This window comes from Anser anser (genome assembly GCF_964211835.1).
Source record: "Anser anser genome assembly, chromosome: 13".
Taxonomy (NCBI): domain Eukaryota; kingdom Metazoa; phylum Chordata; class Aves; order Anseriformes; family Anatidae; genus Anser; species Anser anser.
The window spans coordinates 1,383,578-1,402,280 of NC_139734.1; the positions used below are offsets into that span (position 1 = coordinate 1,383,578).

Consider the following 18,703-nt stretch of genomic DNA (forward strand, 5'->3'; position numbering starts at 1 on the left):
TCAACCCCACTCCCACATTTCGAGGCCTGATCGTCCCTTCTATCATCATCCTAATCATTAAGAAGCTATGCAACAGCACTAGCCTTTTAAGCTAGCCAAAGAGGGACTTCCCCCTCCTTAATGATATGCCACAGCTTAACCCCGCACCATGATTTTCAATCATAATTATAACCTGATTAACCCTAGCACTCCTCATCCAACCAAAACTACTAGCCTTCACCACAACCAACCCCCCATCAAATAAGACCTCCCTCACTACCAAACCCACACCATGATCCTGACCATGAACCTAAGCTTCTTTGACCAATTTTCCAGCCCCAATCTATTCGGCATCCCCTTAATCCTACTATCCCTACTCTTCCCAGCCCTACTATTCCCGTCCCCAAACAACCGATGAATCAACAACCGCCTTTCTACTATCCAAACATGACTCCTTCACCTAATCACAAAACAACTAATAGTCCCACTCAACAAAAATGGCCACAAATGAGCCATAATATTTACATCCCTAATAATCATACTTCTTACAATCAACCTTCTAGGCCTCCTTCCATATACATTCACCCCAACCACCCAACTATCTATGAACATAGCCCTAGCCTTCCCACTATGGCTCGCCACACTACTAACAGGCCTACGAAACCAACCATCAGCCTCTTTAGCCCACCTATTACCCGAAGGTACCCCTACACCCCTAATCCCCGCACTAATCCTGATCGAAACAACCAGCCTACTAATCCGCCCCCTAGCCCTCGGAGTCCGCCTTACAGCCAACCTTACAGCAGGACACTTACTCATCCAACTCATCTCTACAGCCTCCATTGCATTAATACCCACCCTTCCTGCAGTATCCATCCTAACAATAATCATCCTACTACTCCTAACCATCCTAGAAGTAGCAGTAGCCATAATCCAGGCCTACGTCTTCGTGCTCCTTCTAAGCCTATACTTACAAGAAAACATCTAATGGCACACCAAGCACACTCATACCACATAGTTGACCCAAGCCCTTGACCAATCTTCGGGGCAGCCGCCGCCCTACTCACAACCTCAGGATTAATCATGTGATTCCACTACAACTCATCCATACTACTAACCCTAGGCCTCATCTCAATACTCCTAGTAATACTCCAATGATGACGAGACATTGTACGAGAAAGCACCTTCCAAGGCCATCACACTCCCACAGTCCAAAAAGGCCTACGATACGGCATAATCCTTTTCATCACATCCGAAGCATTCTTCTTCTTAGGGTTCTTCTGAGCGTTCTTCCACTCGAGCCTGGCCCCAACCCCAGAACTAGGAGGCCAATGACCCCCAACAGGAATTAAACCACTCAACCCGATAGAAGTCCCCCTACTAAACACAGCCATCCTACTAGCCTCAGGCGTTACCGTAACGTGAGCCCATCACAGCATCACAGAAGGAAACCGAAAACACGCCATCCACGCCCTAACCCTAACGATCCTCCTGGGATTCTACTTCACAGCCCTACAAGCAATAGAATACCACGAAGCCCCATTCTCAATCGCCGATAGCGTCTACGGATCTACCTTCTTCGTTGCCACTGGATTCCACGGACTCCACGTAATCATCGGATCCTCCTTCCTGACCGTCTGCCTCTTCCGACTGATCAAGTTCCACTTTACATCAGACCACCACTTCGGATTCGAGGCAGCAGCCTGATACTGACACTTCGTAGACGTCATCTGACTATTCCTCTACATAACCATCTACTGATGAGGATCTTGCTCTTCTAGTATATTAATTACAATTGACTTCCAATCTCTAGAATCTGGTATAAACCCAGAGGAGAGCAATGAACGCACTCATGTTCATATTCGCCCTATCATCAATCCTAAGCGCCGCCCTAACCGCATTAAACTTCTGACTCGCCCAAATAAACCCCGACTCAGAGAAACTCTCACCGTACGAATGTGGATTCGACCCACTTGGATCTGCTCGATTACCATTCTCAGTCCGATTCTTCCTCAGTAGCCATCCTGTTCCTCCTATTCGACCTAGAAATCGCCCTCCTACTCCCCCTGCCATGAGCCGTCCAACTCCAATCCCCCCTAATGACCCTCACCTGAACTGTAGCGATCCTCCTTCTCCTAACACTCGGACTGGCCTACGAGTGAATTCAAGGGGGCCTAGAATGAGCAGAATAACAGAAAGTTAGTCTAACCAAAAAGATAGCTGGTTTCGACCCAGCAGATTACAGCCAACCCTGTAACTTTCTTATGTCGCCCCTACATTTAAGCTTCTACTCAGCCTTCATTTTCAGCGGACTAGGACTAGCCTTCCACCGAACCCACCTAGTATCCGCCCTACTATGCCTTGAAAGCATAATATTATCGATATTCGTAGGCCTATCAATATGATCCATCGAAAACCAAGTCTCCTCATTCACCATGGTACCAATTCTCATGCTAACCTTCTCAGCGTGTGAGGCGGGCACAGGCCTGGCCATCCTAGTAGCCTCCACCCGCACACATGGCTCCGACCATCTACACAACCTAAACCTCCTGCAATGCTAAAAATCATCCTACCCACAATCATACTTCTTCCAACAGCCCTGCTGTCTCCACCAAAATTTCTATGGACTAACACCACCTTATACAGCCTCCTAATCGCTGCCCTAAGCCTACAGTGATTAATCCCAACCTACTACCCCTACAAATTTTTATCCAACTGAACAGGAATTGACCAAATCTCATCCCCCCTCCTAGTACTATCCTGCTGACTACTCCCACTCATAATCATAGCAAGCCAAAACCACCTGCAACAAGAACCCCTACAACGCAAACGAATCTTTATCTCAACCTTAGTCGCAGTCCAGCCATTCATCCTACTAGCCTTTTCCACCACAGAACTAGCACTATTTTACATCTCATTTGAAGCAACCCTCATTCCCACCCTAATCTTAATCACCCGATGGGGGAACCAACCAGAACGCCTAAGCGCTGGCATCTACCTGCTATTCTACACGCCAGTAAGCTCTCTACCCCTGCTAATCACAATCATACACCTATACGTGAAAATTGGCACCCTGCACCTGCCAACCCTACAACTAACCCACCCAACCCTATCCACCTCATGGACAGGAATACTATCAGGTCTAGCACTGCTCATAGCATTCATAGTAAAAGCCCCACTATACGGCCTACACCTCTGACTGCCAAAAGCCCACGTAGAAGCACCCATCGCAGGCTCAATACTCCTCGCCGCCCTACTACTAAAGCTAGGAGGATACGGAATTATACGAGTCACTCTATTTATGGGCCCACTGTCCAACCTCCTGCACTACCCCTTCCTAACCCTGGCCCTATGAGGCGCCCTAATGACTAGCTCAATCTGCCTACGACAGACAGACCTAAAATCACTAATCGCTTATTCATCCGTTAGCCACATAGGCCTAGTTATCGCCGCAGGAATAATCCAAACCCACTGATCATTCTCAGGGGCAATGATCCTAATAATTTCCCATGGACTAACTTCCTCCATACTATTCTGCCTAGCCAACACAAACTATGAACGTACGCACAGCCGAATTCTACTACTCACACGAGGCCTACAACCTCTCCTACCACTCATAGCTACCTGATGATTGCTGGCCAATCTAACAAACATAGCCTTACCCCCAACAACAAACCTCATAGCAGAGCTAACCATTATAATCACCTTATTCAACTGATCTGCCTTCACGATCATCCTAACAGGAATCGCAACCCTACTAACCGCCTCCTACACCTTATTCATACTACTAATGACCCAACGAGGCTCAATCCCCTCCCACATCACATCTATGCAAAACTCAACCACGCGAGAACACCTGCTCATAACACTCCACATTATCCCAATATTCCTCCTAATCCTCAAACCCGAACTGATCTCCGGAATCCCCTCATGCAAGTATAGTTTAAACCAAACATTAGACTGTGATTCTAAGAATAGAAGTTCAAACCTTCTTACCTGCCGAGGGGAGGGTTTAACCAACAAGAGCTGCTAACTCTTACATCTGAGCCTAAAACCTCAGCCCCCTTACTTTTAAAGGATAACAGCAATCCACTGGTCTTAGGAACCACCCATCTTGGTGCAAATCCAAGTAAAAGTAGTGAACCCCACACTACTAATCAACTCCCTCACACTACTCACGCTGACAATCCTCCTAACCCCAATCATCCTGCCATTTCTATTTAAAAACTTTAAAAACACCCCACAAGCCACCACCCGCGCTGTTAAAACCGCATTCCTAATTAGCCTAGCCCCTACAACCGCATTCATCTACTCGGGAGTAGAATCTGTCACCTGCCACTGGGAGTGAAAATTCATTATAAACTTTAAAATCCCCCTGAGCCTAAAAATAGACCAATACTCAATAACATTTCTTCCAATCGCCCTATTTGTAACATGATCAATCCTACAATTCGCCATATGATACATGGCCTCAGAGCCATACGTAACAAAATTTTTCACCTACCTACTGACATTCCTAGTCGCCATACTCCTCCTAACAACCGCAAACAACATATTCCTCCTATTCGTAGGCTGGGAAGGAGTACGAATCATGTCCTTCCTTCTCATCGGCTGATGACAAGGCCGAGCAGATGCCAACACCGCCGCCCTACGAGCCGTAATCTACAACCGAATCGGAGACATCGGACTGATCCTGAGCATAGCATGACTAGCTTCAACATTCAACACCTGAGAGATCCAACAAGCCGTACACCCCCACCAAACCCCAATCCTCCCCCTCATAGGATTAATCCTCGCAGCCGCAGGAAAATCCGCCCAATTTGGACTCCACCCATGACTGCCCGCAGCAATAGAAGGCCCCACCCCAGTATCAGCCCTACTGCACTCCAGTACCATAGTAGTAGCCGGAATCTTCCTGCTCATCCGCATGCACCCCCTGCTAGCCACCAACCAGACAGCCCTAACTGCCTGCCTATGCCTAGGTGCTCTATCAACCCTATTCGCTGCCACATGCGCCCTAACCCAAAATGACATCAAAAAAATCATTGCTTTCTCAACATCCAGCCAACTAGGACTAATAATAGTCACTATCGGACTAAACCTCCCACAACTAGCCTTCCTACACATCTCAACCCATGCCTTCTTTAAAGCCATACTATTCCTATGCTCAGGGTCTATCATCCACAACCTAAACGGAGAACAAGATATCCGAAAGATAGGAGGCCTACAGAAAATACTCCCAGTCACTACTTCCTGCCTAACCATCGGAAACCTGGCGCTGATAGGAACCCCATTCCTAGCCGGATTCTACTCAAAAGACCTCATCATCGAAAGCTTAAACACATCATACCTAAATACTTGAGCCCTACTCCTAACCCTTATAGCCACAGCATTCACCGCAACCTACAGCATCCGCATAACCATCCTAGTCCAAGCTGGACAAACCCGAATCCCCCCAATAGTATCAATAAACGAAAACAACCCACTAATCACCGCCCCCCTAACCCGACTCGCCCTAGGCAGCATTACAGCAGGAATAATCATTACCTCTTTCATCACACCAACCAAAACCCCCCCAATAACCATACCCCTTATCACCAAAACCGCTGCCATCCTCATAACAATCCTAGGAATCATCCTAGCCCTAGAACTATCGAACATAACACACACCCTCACTCACCCCAAACCAAACCCCCTCATAAACTTCTCCTCTGCATTAGGGTACTTCAACCCCCTAGTACACCGATTCTTCTCCAAAAACCTACTAGAAAAGGGACAAAACATTGCCCTACACTTGATCGACCTCTCCTGACTCAAAAAAATAGGGCCAGAGGGCCTTGCTGAACTACAAGTAGCCGCAAGCAAAGCCGCAACCTCAATACACACAGGGCTAATTAAGGCCTACCTAGGATCCTTCGCCCTCTCCATCCTGGTAATAATCCTAATAACACACAGACTCACTAATGGCCCCTAACATCCGCAAATCCCATCCCCTACTAAAAATAATCAACAACTCCCTAATCGACCTACCCGCCCCCTCCAACATCTCTGCCTGATGAAACTTCGGCTCCCTTCTAGCCATCTGCTTAGCCACACAAATCCTAACAGGCCTGCTACTAGCCATACACTACACCGCAGACACTTCACTCGCCTTCTCCTCAGTAGCTCACACATGCCGAGACGTCCAGTACGGATGGCTCATCCGCAACCTCCACGCCAACGGTGCTTCGCTCTTCTTTATCTGCATCTACTTACACATCGGACGAGGCCTCTACTACGGCTCCTACCTATACAAAGAAACCTGAAACACAGGAGTAATCCTCCTACTCACCCTAATAGCAACTGCCTTCGTAGGGTATGTCCTACCATGAGGACAAATGTCATTCTGAGGGGCCACCGTAATCACCGACCTATTCTCAGCCATCCCGTACATTGGGCAAACTCTAGTAGAATGAGCCTGAGGAGGATTCTCAGTAGACAATCCAACCTTAACCCGATTCTTCGCCATCCACTTCCTACTGCCCTTCCTAATTGCAGGAATCACCCTAGTCCACCTAACCTTCCTACACGAATCAGGCTCAAATAACCCACTAGGAATCGTATCAGACTGCGACAAAATCCCATTCCACCCATACTTCTCCATTAAAGACAGCTTAGGGCTTACCCTAATAATCACCCCTCTAATAGCACTAGCCCTATTTTCACCGAACCTCCTGGTTCTTGGAATCCTAGTTGGGAGTGGTTGGCCACATGAGATGTACAGGATTTTTACCTGTGATTTAGTCTTGACAAGGCTATGTAATTGGTTTACTAACGTCTCATAAGAAAGAAGCATGAGCGGTTAATGCAGTTGGCTTGAAACCCATCACCAGTGGTGCCAGTGCACTCTCTGAACTCACTGAAGTGCATCCCCAGTGGTGCCAGTGCACTCTCTGGACTCACTGCACTGCATCCCCAGTGGTGCCAGTGCACTCTCTGGACTCACTGCACTGCATCCCCAGTGGCGCCAGTGCGCTCTCTGGAGTCACAGCACTGCATCCCCAGTGGTGCCAGTGCACTCACTGGATTCACTGCACTGCATCCCCAGTGGTGCCAGTGCACTCTCTGGACTCACTGAAGTGCATCCCCATTGGTGCCATTGCACTCTCTGCACTCACTGCACTGCATCCCCAGTGGTGCCAGTGCACTCACTGGACTGACTGCACTGCATCCCCAGTGGTGCCAGTGCGCTCTCCGGAGTCACAGCACTGCATCCCCAGTGGTGCCAGTGCACTCACTGGACACACTGTACTGCATCACAGGTGGTGCCAGTGCACTCTCTGCACTCACTGCACTGCATCCCCAGTGGTGCCAGTGCATTCACTGGACTCACTGGACTGCATCACCAGTGGTGCCAGTGCACTCTCTGGACTCACTGCACTGCATCCCCAGTGGTGCCAGTGCACTCTCTGGACTCACTGCACTGCATCCCCAGTGGTGCCAGTGCAGTCTCTGGACTCACTGCAGTGCATCCCCAGTGGTGCCAGAGCACTCTCTGGACTCACTGCACTGCATCCCCAGTGGTGCCAGTGCACTCTCTGGACTCACTGCACCGCATCCCCAGTGGTGTCAGTACACTCTCTGGACTCACTGAAGTGCATCCCCAGTGGTGCCAGTGCACTCTCTGGACTCACTGCAGTGCATCCCCAGTGGTGCCAGTGCACTCTCTGGACTCACTGCACTGCATCCCCAGTGGTGCCAGTGCAATCTCTGGACTCACTGTAGTGCATCCCCAGTGGTGCCAGTGCACTTTCTGGACTCACTGCAGTGCATCCCCAGTGGTGCCAGTGCACTCTCTGGACTCACTGCACTGCATCCCCAGTGGTGCCAGTGCACTCTCTGGACTCACTGCACTGCATCCCCAGTGGTGCCAGTGCACTCTCTGCACTCACTGCATTGCATCCCCAGTGGTGCCAGTGCACTCTCTCGAGTCACTGCAGTGCATCCCGAGTGGAGTCAGTGCACTCACTGGACTCACTGTACTGCATCATCGGTGGTGCCAGTGCACTCTCTGGACTCACTTCACTGCATCCCCAGTGGTGCCAGTGCACTCTCTGGACTCACTGCACTGCAGGCCCAGTGGTACCAGTGCACTCACTGGACTCACTGTACTGCATCACCAGTGGTGCCAGTGCACTCTCTGGACTCACTGCACTGCATCCCCAGTGGTTCCAGTGCATTCACTGGACTCACTGTACTGCATCTCCAGTGGTGCCAGTGCACTCTCTGGACTCACTGCACTGCATCCCCAGTGGTGCCAGTGAGCTCTCTGGACTCACTGCTCTGCATCCCCAGTGGTGCTAGTGTACTCACAGGATTCACTGCACTGCATCCCCAGTGGTGCTAGTGCACTCTCTGGACTCACTGCAGTGCATCCCCAGTGGTGCCAGTGCACTCTCTGGACTCACTGAAGTGCATTCTCAGTGGTGCCAGTGCACTCTCTGGGCTCACTGAAGTGCATCCCCAGTGGTGCCAGTACACTCACTGGACTCACTGCACTGCATCCCCAGTGGTGCCAGTGCACTCTCTGGAGTCACTGCACTGCATCCCCAGTGGTGCCAGTGAAGTCTTTGGACTCACTGCACTGCATCCCCAGTGTTGCCAGTGCACTCTGTGGAGTCACTCAAGTGCATCCCCAGTGGTGCCAGTGCACTCTCTGGACTCACTGCACTGCATCCCCAGTGGTGCCAGTGCACTCTCTGGACTCACTGCACTGCATGTCCAGTGGTGCCAGTGCACTCTCTGGACTCACTGTACTGCATCCCCAGTGGTGACAGTGCACTCTCTGGACTAACTGCAGTGCATCCCCAGTGGTGCCAGTGCACTCTCTGGACTCACTGCAGTGCATCCCCAGTGGTGCCAGTGCACTCTCTGGACTCACTGCACTGCATCCCCAGTGGCGCCAGTGCAGTCTCTGGACTCACTGCACTGCATCCCTAGTGGTACCAGTGCACTGTCTGGACTCACTGCAGTGCATCCCCAGTGGTGTCAGTGCACTCTCTGGACTCACTGTACTGCACCCCCAGTGGTGCCAGTGCACTCACTGGACTGACTGCACTGCATCCCCAGTGGTGCCAGTGCGCTCTCTGGAGTCACAGCACTGCATCCCCAGTGGTGCCAGTGCACTCACTGGACTCACTGCACTGCATCACAGGTGGTGCCAGTGCACTCTCTGGACTCACTGCAGTGAATCCCCGGTGGTGCCAGTGTACTCTCTGCAGTCACTGCACTGCATCCCCAGTGGTGCCAGTGCACTCACTGGACTCACTGGACTGCATCCCCAGTGGTGCCAGTGTACTCTCTGGACTCACTGCACTGCATCCCCAGTGGTGCCAGTGTACTCTCTGGACTCACTGCAGTGCATCCCCAGTGGTGCCAGAGCACTCTCTGGACTCACTGCACTGCATCCCCAGTGGTGCCAGTGCACTCTCTGGACTCACTGCACTGCATCCCCAGTGGTGTCAGTGCACTCTCTGGACTCACTGAAGTGCATCCCCAGTTGTGCCAGTGCACTCTCTGGACTCAATGCACTGCATCCGCAGTGGTGCCAGTGCACTCTCTGGACTCACTGCACTGCATCCCCAGTGGTGTCAGTGCACTCTCTGGACTCACTGAAGTGCATCCCCAGTTGTGCCAGTGCACTCTCTGGACTCAATGCACTGCATCCCCAGTGGTGCCAGTGCACTCTCTGGACTCACTGTACTGCATCACCAGTGGTGCCAGTGCACTCTCTGGACTCACTGCAGTGCATCCCCAGTGGTGCCAGTGCACTCTCTGGACTCACTGCACTGCAGCCCCGTTGGTGCCAGTGCAATCTCTGGACTCACTGCACTGCATCCCCAGTGGTGCCTGTGCACTCTCTGGACTCACTGCACTGCATCTCCAGTTTTGCCAGTGAAGTCTTTGGACTCACTGCACTGCAACCCCAGTGGTGCCAGTGCACTCTCTGGAGTCACTGAAGTGCATCCCCAGTGGTGCCAGTGCACTCTCTGGACTCACTGTACTGCATCCCCACTGGTACCAGTGCACTCTGTGGACTCACTGTACTGCATCCCCAGTGGTGACAGTGCACTCTCTGGACTCACTGCAGTGCATCCCCAGTGGTGCCAGTGCACTCTCTGGACTCACTGCACTGCATCCCCAGTGGTGCCAGTGCACTCTCTGGACTCACTGCACTGCATCCCCAGTGGTGCCAGTGCACTCTCTGGACTCACTGCACTGCATGTCCAGTGGTGCCAGTGCACTCTCTGGACTCACTGTACTGCATTCCCAGTGGTGACAGTGCACTCTCTGGACTAACTGCAGTGCATCCCCAGTGGTGCCAGTGCACTCTCTGGACTCACTGCAGTGCATCCCCAGTGGTGCCACTGCACTCTCTGGACTCACTGCACTGCATCCCCAGTGGCGCCAGTGCAGTCTCTGGACTCACTGCACTGCATCCCTAGTGGTGCCAGTGCACTGTCTGGACTCACTGCAGTGCATCCCCAGTGGTGTCAGTGCACTCTCTGGACTCACTGTACTGCACCCCCAGTGGTGCCAGTGCACTCACTGGACTGACTGCACTGCATCCCCAGTGGTGCCAGTGCGCTCTCTGGAGTCACAGCACTGCATCCCCAGTGGTGCCAGTGCACTCACTGGACTCACTGCACTGCATCACAGGTGGTGCCAGTGCACTCTCTGGACTCACTGCAGTGAATCCCCGGTGGTGCCAGTGTACTCTCTGCAGTCACTGCACTGCATCCCCAGTGGTGCCAGTGCACTCTCTGGACTCACTGCACTGCATCCCCAGTGGTGCCAGTGAACTCTCTGGACTCACTGCACTGCATCCCCAGTGGTGCCAGTGTACTCTCTGGACTCACTGCAGTGCATCCCCAGTGGTGCCAGAGCACTCTCTGGACTCACTGCACTGCATCCCCAGTGGTGCCAGTGCACTCTCTGGACTCACTGCACTGCATCCCCAGTGGTGTCAGTGCACTCTCTGGACTCACTGAAGTGCATCCCCAGTTGTGCCAGTGCACTCTCTGGACTCAATGCACTGCATCCGCAGTGGTGCCAGTGCACTCTCTGGACTCACTGCACTGCATCCCCAGTGGTGTCAGTGCACTCTCTGGACTCACTGAAGTGCATCCCCAGTTGTGCCAGTGCACTCTCTGGACTCAATGCACTGCATCCCCAGTGGTGCCAGTGCACTCTCTGGACTCACTGTACTGCATCACCAGTGGTGCCAGTGCACTCTCTGGACTCACTGCAGTGCATCCCCAGTGGTGCCAGTGCACTCTCTGGACTCACTGCACTGCAGCCCCGTTGGTGCCAGTGCAATCTCTGGACTCACTGCACTGCATCCCCAGTGGTGCCTGTGCACTCTCTGGACTCACTGCACTGCATCTCCAGTTTTGCCAGTGAAGTCTTTGGACTCACTGCACTGCAACCCCAGTGGTGCCAGTGCACTCTCTGGAGTCACTGAAGTGCATCCCCAGTGGTGCCAGTGCACTCTCTGGACTCACTGCACTGCATGCCCAGTGGTGCCACTGCACTCTCTGGACTCACTGTACTGCATCCCCACTGGTACCAGTGCACTCTGTGGACTCACTGTACTGCATCCCCAGTGGTGACAGTGCACTCTCTGGACTCACTGCAGTGCATCCCCAGTGGTGCCAGTGCACTCTCTGGACTCACTGCACTGCATCCCCAGTGGTGCCAGTGCACTCTCTGGACTCACTGGTCTGCATCCCCAGTGGTGCCAGTGCACTCTCTAGACTCACTGCAGTGCATCCACAGTGGTGCCATTGCACTCACTGGACTCACTGCAGTGCATTCCCTCTGGTGCCAGTGCACTCTCTGGACTCACTGCACTGCATCCCCAGTGGTGCCAGTGCACTCTCTGGACTCACTGCACTGCATCCCCAGTGGTGCCAGTGCATTCTCTGGACTCACTGCAGTGCATCCCCTGTGGTGCCAGTGCACTCTCTGGACTCACTGAGGTGCATCCCCAGTGGTGCCAGTGCAATCTCTGGACTCACTGCAGTGCATCCCCAGTGGTGCCAGTGCACACTCTGGACTCACTGCACTGCATCCCCAGTGGTGCCAGTGCACTCTCTGGACTCACTGCACTGCATCCCCAGTGTTCACAGTGCACTCTCTGCACTCACTACACTGCATCCCCAGTGGTGCCAGTGCACTCTCTGGACTCACTGCACTGCATCCCCAGTGGTGCCAGTGCACTCTGTGGACTCACTGCACTGAATCCCCAGTGGTGTCAGTGCACTCTCTGGACTCACTGTACTGCATCCCCAGTGGTGCCAGTGCACTCTCTGGACTCACTGCACTGCATCCCCAGTGGAGCCCGTGCACTCTCTGGACTCACTGAAGTGCATCCCCAGTGGTGCCAGTGCACTCTCTGGACTCACTGCAGTGCATCCCCGTTGGTGCCAGTGCACTCTCTGGACTCACTGCAGTGCATCCCCAGTGGTGCCAGTACACTCACAGGACTGACTGCACTGCATCCCCAGTGGAGCCAGTGAGCTCTCTGGACTCACTGCACTGCATCCCCATTGGTGCCAGTGCATTCTCTGGACTCACCGCACTGCACCCTGAGTGGTGCCAGTGCACTCTCTGGACTCACTGAAGTGCATCCCCAGTGGTGCCAGTGCACTCTCTGGACTCACTGTACTGCATCCCCAGTGTTGCCAGTGCACTCTCTGGAGTAACTGCAGTGGATCCCCAGTGGTGCCAAAGCACTCTCTGGACTCCCGGCACCGCATCCCCAGTGGTGCCAGTGCACTCTCTGGGCTCACTGCAGTGCATCCCCAGTGGTGCCAGTGCACTCTCTTGACTCACTGCACTGCATCCCCAGTGGTGCCAGTGCACTCACTGGACTCACTGCACTGCATTCCCCAGTGGTGCTAGTGCACTCTCTTGACTCACTGCAGTGCATCCCCAGTGGTGCCAGTGCACTCTCTGGACTCACTGAAGTGCATTCTCAGTGGTTCCAGTGCACTCTGTGGACTCACTGCAGTGCATCCCCAGTGGTGCCAGTGCGCTCTCTCGACTCACTGCAGTGCATCCCCAGTGGTGCCAGTGCAATCTCTGGACTCACTGCACTACATCCCCAGTGCTGCCAGTGCACTCTCTGGACTCACTGCACTGCATCCCCAGTGGTGCCAGTGCACTCTCTGGACTCACTGCAGTGCATCCCCAGTGGTGCCAGTGCACTCTCTGGACTCACTGCACTGCATCCCCAGTGGTGCCAGTGCACTCTCTGGACTCACTGCACTGCATCCCCAGTGGTGCCAGTGCACTCTCTGGACTCACTGCACTGCATCCCAAGTGGTGCCAGTGCACTCTCTGGACTCACTGCACTGCATCCCCAGTGGTGCCAGTGCACTCTCTCGAGTCACTGCACTGCATCCCCAGTGGTGCCAGTGCGCTCACTGGACTCACTGTACTGCATCATCAATGGTGCCAGTGCACTCTCTGGAGTGACTGCAGTGCATCCCCAGTGGTGCCAGTGCACTCTCTGGACTCACTGCACTGCATCCCCAGTGGTGCCAATGCACTCTCTGGACTCACTGCACTGCATTCCCAGTGGTGCCAGTGCACTCACTGGACTCACTGCACTGCATCCCAAGTGGTACCAGTGCACTCTCTGGACTCACTGCACTGCATCCCCAGTGGTGCCAGTGCACTCTCTCGAGTCACTGCACTACATCCTCAGTGGTGCCAGTGCACTCACTGGACTCACTGCACTGCATCCCCAGTGGTGCCAGTGCACTCACTGGACTCACTGCAGTGCATCCCCACTGGTGCCAGTGCACTCTGTGGACTCACTGCAGTGCATCTCCAGTGGTGCCAGTGCACTCTCTGGACTCACTGCACTGCATCCCCAGTGGTGCCAGTGCACTCTCTGGACTCACTGAAGTGCATTCTCAGTGGTGCCAGTGCACTCTCTGGACTCACTGCAGTGCATCCCCAGTGGTGCCAGTACACTCACTGGACTCACTGCACTGCATCCCCAGTGGTGCCAGTGCACTCTCTGGACTCACTGCACTGCATCCCCAGTGGTGCCAGTGCACTCTCTGGACTCACTGCACTGCATCCCCAGTGCTGCCTGTGCACTCTCTGGACTCACTGCACTGCATCCCCAGTGGTGTCACTGCACTCTCTGGACTCACTGCAGTGCATCCCCAGTTGTGCCAGAGCACTCTCTGCACTCACTGCACTGCATCCCCAGTGGTGCCAGTGCACTCACTGGACTCACTGCAGTGCATTCCCTCTGGTGCCAGTGCACTCTCTGGACTCACTGCAGTGCATCCCCAGTGGTGCCAGTGCACTCTCTGGATTCACTGCACTGCAGCCCCGTTGGTGCCAGTGCAATCTCTGGACTCACTGCACTGCATCCCCAGTGGTGCCAGTGCACTCTCTGGACTCACTGCACTGCATCTCCAGTTTTGCCAGTGAAGTCTTTGGACTCACTGCACTGCATCCCCAGTGGTGCCAGTGCACTCTCTGGAGTCACTGAAGTGCATCCCCAGTGGTGCCAGTGCACTCTCTGGACTCACTGCACTGCATGCCCAGTGGTGCCACTGCACTCTCTGGACTCACTGTACTGCATCCCCTCTGGTACCAGTGCACTCTGTGGACTCACTGTACTGCATCCCCAGTGGTGACAGTGCACTCTCTGGACTCACTGCAGTGCATCCCCAGTGGTGCCAGTGCACTCTCTGGACTCACTGAGGTGCATCCCCAGTGGTGCCAGTGCAATCTCTGGACTCACTGCAGTGCATCCCCAGTGGTGCCAGTGCACTCTCTGGACTCACTGCACTGCATCCCCATTGGTGCCAGTGCATTCTCTGGACTCACCGCACTGCACCCTGAGTGGTGCCAGTGCACTCTCTGGACTCACTGCAGTGCATCCCCAGTGGTGCCAGTGCACTCTCTGGACTCACTGTACTGCATCCCCAGTGTTGCCAGTGCACTCTCTGGAGTAACTGCAGTGGATCCCCAGTGGTGCCAAAGCACTCTCTGGACTCCCGGCACCGCATCCCCAGTGGTGCCAGTGCACTCTCTGGGCTCACTGCAGTGCATCCCCAGTGGTGCCAGTGCACTCTCTTGACTCACTGCACTGCATCCCCAGTGGTGCCAGTGCACTCACTGGACTCACTGCACTGCATTCCCCAGTGGTGCTAGTGCACTCTCTGGACTCACTGCAGTGCATCCCCAGTGGTGCCAGTGCACTCTCTGGACTCACTGAAGTGCATTCTCAGTGGTTCCAGTGCACTCTGTGGACTCACTGCAGTGCATCCCCAGTGGTGCCAGTGCGCTCTCTGGACTCACTGCAGTGCATCCCCATTGGTGCCAGTGCAATCTCTGGACTCACTGCACTGCATCCCCAGTGCTGCCAGTGCACTCTCTGGACTCACTGCAGTGCATCCCCAGTGGTGCCAGTGCGCTCACTGGACTCACTGTACTGCATCATCAATGGTGCCAGTGCACTCTCTGGAGTGACTGCAGTGCATCCCCAGTGGTGCCAGTGCACTCTCTGGACTCACTGCACTGCATCCCCAGTGGTGCCAGTGCACTCACTGGACTCACTGCACTGCATCCCAAGTGGTACCAGTGCACTCTCTGGACTCACTGCACTGCATCCCCAGTGGTGCCAGTGCACTCTCTCGAGTCACTGCACTACATCCTCAGTGGTGCCAGTGCACTCACTGGACTCACTGTACTGCATTCCCAGTGGTGCTAGTTCACTCTCTGGACTCACTGCAGTGCATCCCCAGTGGTGCCAGTGCACTCTTTGGAGTCACTGAAGTGCATCTCCAGTGGTGCCAGTGCACTCTCTGGACTCACTGCAGTGCATCCCCAGTGGTGCCAGTGCACTCTCTGGACTCACTGAAGTGCATTCTCAGTGGTGCCAGTGCACTCTCTGGACTCACTGCAGTGCATCCCCAGTGGTGCCAGTACACTCACTGGACTCACTGCACTGCATCCCCAGTGGTGCCAGTGCACTCTCTGGACTCACTGCACTGCATCCCCAGTGGTGCCAGTGCACTCTCTGGACTCACCTCACTGCATCCCCAGTGCTGCCTGTGCACTCTCTGGACTCACTGCACTGCATCCCCAGTGGTGTCACTGCACTCTCTGGACTCACTGCACTGCATCCCCAGTTGTGCCAGTGCACTCTCTGCACTCACTGCACTGCATCCCCAGTGGTGCCAGTGCACTCACTGGACTCACTGCAGTGCATTCCCTCTGGGGCCAGTGCACTCTCTGGACTCACTGCAGTGCATCCCCAGTGGTGCCAGTGCACTCTCTGGACTCACTGCACTGCATCCCCAGTGGTGCCAGTGAACTCTCTGGACTCACTGCAGTGCATCACCTGTGGTGCCAGTGCACTCTCTGGACTCACTGAAGTGCATCCCCAGTGGTGCCAGTGCAATCTCTGGACTCACTGCACTGCATTCCCAGTCGTGCCAGTGCACACTCTGGACTCACTGCACTGCATCCCCAGTGGTGCCAGTGCACTCTCTGGACTCACTGCACTGCAACCCCAGTGTTGCTAGTGCACTCTCTGGACTCACTGCACTGCATCCCCAGTGGTGCCAGTGCACTCTCTGGACTCACTTCAGTGCATCCCCAGTGGTGCCAGTGCACTCTCTGGACTCACTGCACTGCATCCCCAGTGGTGCCAGTGCACTCTCTGGACTCACTGCACTGCAGTCCCAGTGGTGCCAGTGCACTCTCTGGACTCACTGCACTGCATCCCCAGTATTGCCAGTGCACTCTCTGGACTCACTGCACTGCATCCCCAGTGCTGCCAGTGCACTCTCTGGACTCACTGCACTGCATCCCCAGTGGTGCCACTGCACTCTCTGGACTCACTGCACTGCATCCCCAGTGGTGTCAGTGCACTCTCTGCACTCACTGCACTGCATACCCAGTGGTGCCAGTGCACTCACTGGACTCACTGCAGTGCATTCCCTCTGGTGCCAGTTCACTCTCTGGACTCACTGCAGTGCATCCCCGTTGGTGCCAGTGCACTCTCTGGACTCACTGCAGTGCATCCCCAGTGGTGCCAGTGCACTCTCTGGACTCACTGCACTGCATCCTCTGTGCTGCCAGTGCACTCTCTGGACTCACTGCACTGCATCCCCAGTGGTGCCAGTGCACTCTCTGGACTCACTGTACTGCATCCCCAGTGGAGCGCGTGCACTCTCTGGACTCACTGAAGTGCATCCCCAGTGGTGCCAGTGCACTCTCTGGACTCACTGCACTGCATCCCCAGTGGTGCTAGTGCACTCTGTGGACTCACTGCAGTGCATCCCCAGTGGTGCCAGTGCACTCTCTGGACTCACTGAAGGGCATTCTCAGTGGTGCCAGTGCACTCTCTGGACTCACTGCAGTGTTTCCCCAGTGGTGCCAGTACACTCACTGGACTGACTGCACTGCATCCCCAGTGGTGCCAGTGCACTCTCTGGACTCACTGCACTGCATCCCCAGTGGTGCCAATGCACTCTCTGGACTCACTGCACTGCATCCCCATTGGTGCCAGTGCACTCACTGGACTCACTGCACTGCATCCCAAGTGGTACCAGTGCACTCTCTGGACTCACTGCACTGCATCCCCAGTGGTGCCAGTGCACTCTCTCGAGTCACTGCACTACATCCTCAGTGGTGCCAGTGCACTCACTGGACTCACTGTACTGCATTCCCAGTGGTGCTAGTTCACTCTCTGGACTCACTGCACTCCATCCCCAGTGGTGCCAGTGCACTCTCTGGACTCAATGAAGTGCATCTCCAGTGGTGCCAGTGCACTCTCTGGACTCACTGCACTGCATCCCCAGTGGTGCCAGTGCACTCTCTGGACTCACTGAAGTGCATTCTCAGTGGTGCCAGTGCACTCTCTGGACTCACTGCAGTGCATCCCCAGTGGTGCCAGTACACTCACTGGACTCACTGCACTGCATCCCCAGTGGTGCCAGTGCACTCTCTGGACTCACTGCAGTGCATCCCCAGTGGTGCCAGTGCACTCTCTGGACTCACTGCACTGCATCCCCAGTGCTGCCTGTGCACTCTCTGGACTCACTGCACTGCATCCCCAGTGGTGTCACTGCACTCTCTGGACTCACTGCACTGCATCCCCAGTTGTGCCAGTGCACTCTCTGCACTCACTGCACTGCATCCCCAGTGGTGCCAGTGCACTCACTGGACTCACTGCAGTGCATTCCCTCTGGTGCCAGTGCACTCTCTGGACTCACTGCAGTGCATCCCCAGTGGTGCCAGTGCACTCTCTGGACTCACTGCACTGCATCCCCAGTGGTGCCAGTGCACTCTCTGGACTCACTGCAGTGCATCACCTGTGGTGCCAGTGCACTCTCTGGACTCACTGCATTGCATTCCCAGTCGTGCCATTGCACACTCTGGACTGACTGCACTGCATCCCCAGTGGTGCCAGTGCACTCTCTGGAGTCACTGCACTGCAACCCCAGTGTTGCTAGTGCAATCTCTGGACTCACTGCACTGCATCCCCAGTGGTGCCAGTGCACTCTCTGGACTCACTTCAGTGCATCCCCAGTGGTGCCAGTGCACTCTCTGGACTCACTGCACTGCATCCCCAGTGGTGCCAGTGCACTCTCTGGACTCACTGCACTGCAGCCCCATTGGTGCCAGTGCACTCTCTGGACTC

The 18,703-nt window shown here is 54.5% G+C and overlaps 2 long non-coding RNA genes across 2 annotated transcripts in view; one reads left to right on the forward strand and one right to left on the reverse strand.

Moving 5' to 3' along the window:
• Positions 1-18,703, forward strand: part of LOC310881042 — a 295,954-nt gene that overhangs the window by 201,917 nt on the left and 75,334 nt on the right. The gene's annotated exons all lie outside the window — the stretch shown is intronic.
• Positions 967-18,703, reverse strand: part of LOC310881036 — a 135,558-nt gene continuing 117,821 nt past the window's right edge. Inside the window, exon 2 of the long non-coding RNA XR_014572073.1 lies at positions 967-6,689. This is a non-coding gene — a long non-coding RNA (uncharacterized lncRNA). The remainder of the gene's footprint in view (positions 6,690-18,703) is intronic.